Consider the following 4,306-nt stretch of genomic DNA (forward strand, 5'->3'; position numbering starts at 1 on the left):
ACTGCATTTTAAATTATTGCTAAAAAAATATGCTATTGTAGAGATTCAATAGGTGCAAACTTTATGTGATTATTTGATTTTCTTATGTCTTTTCAGTAACTGAGCTCTCCAGGAAAGCAGTAACATTTTGACTCAGTGCCTTAGTACTTGACCTACAGAATATACTCTGCATAAATTTGAATTTTATGTAAGATGACACGTGGGAGGAAACCCCAGGAATAATCATGTCTCAATACATATTATTATACATTTTTTTCCTTTATGATAGTTAAGGATATCAACTTTGTTCAGCAAAAGACACATTTAAATATTCATGGTGCAGTCAAGAAAATTCGTCTCATGAAAACCCCAATTAGTCTGCTAACCAACACATTTATTTGCAACATATCTTATAACTTTTGTCATGATTAATGGCCATGCTGTTTTGATCTTTTGAATTCTGTTAAATTGAATTCTGAAAAATTTGAATTCTACGCACAAAAGATTTTATATATATATTTATATAAATATATATAAATAATATGAATATATATAAAACCTTTAATATATTATCTTTATATACAATATATTTGTGTATAATAACATATTGTGTGTGATACATTTATATTGTATATATATGATAAATTTATATATTCATACATATTTATATAAATAATATAATATAAATAATACAAACATATAAAACATTTTTATATAACTATAAATATATACAAAACCTTTTACATATAAAATATATATTATTTATAAGTATAAATATATTTGTAAGGAAAGGACAAGATTTTGGAAGACATATTATATGGATTAAAACTTTGCATTTAAGGGCCTCCCTGGTGGCTCAAAGGATTGGGACCTAGCCTATGAGGCTGTCTGCAGCCAATGCAGCACGAGTTTGATCCCTGGCTGGCCAGGGAGCAACCCACATGGCGCAGCAGACCTCTCCTGTCTTGCCCGCTGCTCCCCTCAGCAGTAAATTTCAGTAGATATGCCTGTTCTGCTCCCCACTCTGTCTCTGGTGAATCCTCACCCCCTGCACCTCTAGGTTATAACCCAGTTTTTATATGCATAAATAAATAAATCTTTAAAAAACAGACATTTATTAAAAAAATAAGAGTATTCAATCAGCATGTGTAAGACAATAAATCATTTAAAGCGATAATTTAATGTTCATGTAAGCAAGAGAACCAGAGAAATATAAACAGTGTATCCTCAGAGAGGGAGATGGGGTGTCTTTTCCACTCTTAAATTGTTGCAGACAGGGCCTCTCCAGTGGCACAGCGGTTGAGCGCTGGGTTGCGAAGCTGCCCGCAGTCTCTGCAGTGCCGGTTCGATCCCAGGCTGCCTGCGAGGGTCCAACATAGTGCGCAGACCTCCCCTGCTGTGCCTGCTGCTCCCCTCAGCAGTGTATTTCGTCAGTCTGCCTGTTCTGCTTCCCGCTCTGGTTCTCATGAATTCTCTCACCCTCCCGTGCTTTCTGACTGTACCCAGTGCTTGTATAAATAAATAAATAAATAAATAAATAAATACATACATAAATAAATAAAATCTTAAAAAAATTTGTTGCAGACATCTTGAAACCCTCTGAAGAAATGTGTTAAACAGCTGTGTCTAAGTGAACTAAACAACTTTGAGTCTGCAAAGAACAATGCTGTATCTCAGTGGATCACAGAATGCATATTAATTAGGAATTGTACCGACGTTGAACTTTGTTATGAGTTATAGTACCTGTCATTCTGTGTGAAGATTTTAAAGCTTATGTTTCATTATTTCATCCCAATAGCTTACATAATTCCTGAATAATATTAACTTCACCTGGCAGAACTGCCTTGCTCCATGTCATGTCTGGGCTATTGTCCCCAGAATCAATAGTACCTTATTGATACACTAATGTATTCTGTACAACCAATCTCCACTTGAAAAGACTTTGCAATTTCCTTCATTTGAAAAGACTTTGTAATTTATCACAGAAGAAAGGAAAAGGCTGGTCTGTTTTATTTTGTGTTTCACTTCACAAAGCAAACAAAGTGAGCAATCTGGGAGGAAATGCTTTGTGAGGAGAAATTTAGCTGTGAAGACGCAGCCCCTTCTCTGTTAAAGGGCGACATTCAGGGCCACCTGTTCAATTTACAGACACCATAAAAACTGTGACGATGCATGAAAATGCTTTTAGACAGTTTGGATACAAAATGGAGGCCCCATGCACCTTTATTTCTCGCAGGTATTAGGAATTATGGCGATGTACCTCTCTACAGGCTGACAGTGAGTTAATGTTGCCGAATTCAAAATCAAAGAAGCCAAAATTGGGTACAGTCTCTTATATTCAGCTGTAATTAATAAAAAATAAAGTGAAATTCCTTTTTACCCCCCAATTAGCTATAATGTGGATATTCTTTTCCAATCCATTTGTTTCCTGAGCTGCAAATGCCATAGGAAATCTGGAAGATTTATGGCTTCGTTATGATTACTTCCCCAGGAGAAAGACCCACGGGGACAGATCTGGGACCAGAAACAGACCGAGATGGAGACCTAGGGCCAGAGAGAGACTGTGGGTGACACCGAAGACCAGAAAGAGACCAGGGTGGAGATCGAGGACCAGAACAACAGGTAAACTACAACAACAGTCAAATCATACAACCAGACAACACTGGATCTCCAGGTAACAGCTGCAGGTTAGGACTTACTGACACCCTATCCCACACCCCCAGAGGGACAATCCCAGATGGGCAAGACCATACAAAGAAGAAAGGGGGAGCAAACTATTTCCTAGAACATCCTGCTCTTGGCTTACTAACACCCCAACCTGAGACCCTATAAAACACCATAGCCCCACTCATGGGGGAGAAGGTTGCTTGAGAGCAAGAGACCCCTTTATCTAATCCTTGGCCAAGGAATAAGGCTTCTGCTTTGCTGAGTGGATTTGGTGCCATTTTGTTGGCTCTGAAGATATTAAATAGGGGAAGTACCCTGGGGTGGAAGTTCCTTCCTTATCCCAAGGGAACCGCTCACTGTAAAAAACCAGTGAGAAATGTCTATTTGTTGTCATTTCTTCTGGGCCACTTCCTGATAAATTCAGGTTTTGACACAAAAAACAGTTTTAGTTAATGAGGTTGTCTAATTAGATAGCTGCATGAATAGGCAGCTATACTGAATGCTGAATGGACACTGAATGTCAGTTGTGACTTTAGCCCACCCTCCAGATGTTGATGGACTTCTGATGAGGTCAAAGTGCCTCCTCTACCTCCCTAGAAGGGGAATCACATTTTGGGCTCTACCTCCCTGGAAGGGGAATCACATGTTAGGCTCTCTTTCTTGCATCTATATTTACACATATGATAATGAATGTCATCGTGAATTTGGCATCTGTGGATAAACTTTTTATCTGGCTTCCTTCTAGTAATCTTGAGCTCAAACAAACCTGTTTGCAAAAGTGACTGCGTGTTCCACTATGCAGAAAGTTTTATTTTCACAGGCAATGTTCCTTCTCTTGCAGGTTCTAAATAGGTTCCATTTATAGTGGAAAGAGTAAGATGTTTCTTTTGAAATGTAGAATAAAATCCAAATTTCCAATGTACCACTTTGAATTTTTTTAATATTATATGAGATAAGAAGACTTCTTAGGTGAAGAACCTAAATGTTTAGTTTAACTTTCAGAAACAGAAAGACAGACTTTATTTCACATAGTATACTTCTGTGATTCTCTTTTGTAGTAAAGAAAATAGAGAGCATGAAATTCAATACTGATATGATTATCTTTGGAAATTTTCACTTTTCCCTCATTTGTAAAAAAGAACACTGAAGAAAATAAAAAGAACGATGAAGATGGAAGACTCTGAAAAGATCTATCAAGGCAAACTTGAAATTACAAAAAAGAGAGACAACTCAATGGTAGTCTCTGGGAGAATTATATCATTGTCCTGGAAAGGGAATAACTCCTTCGTATTCCAAGTTCTCAGATTCTGTGATAAGATCAAGTCTGTCTCTCTTAGTACCATGCACAAAATTTATAGCTTCAGTAGATAATTTATGGAATGCAAAAATGTAAACCCATTAAAATATAAAAGAAAATGGTTTTTTTGGTTCATCTGTTGTCCAGACACTGTGATAGTATTTTTATACAAACATTGCATTTAAATACTTCATTGCTACAGTCAATTTTTCCAATTCTTATACCTTGTTAGACTTTAACAAAACATTTATTAGTTGACATTCCTTGTTTCTGAACATTCTCAGGCAGACCATTTACAGTCAACATTTTCTATTTGAAGGACTGTTTTATTTATTTGTTTGTTTGTTTGTTTGTTTGTTTGTT

The sequence above is a fragment of the Talpa occidentalis genome, unplaced genomic scaffold, assembly GCF_014898055.3.
Source record: "Talpa occidentalis isolate TD23 unplaced genomic scaffold, MPIMG_talOcc4v2.1 talOcc4.13, whole genome shotgun sequence".
NCBI classification, from domain to species: Eukaryota; Metazoa; Chordata; class Mammalia; order Eulipotyphla; family Talpidae; genus Talpa; species Talpa occidentalis.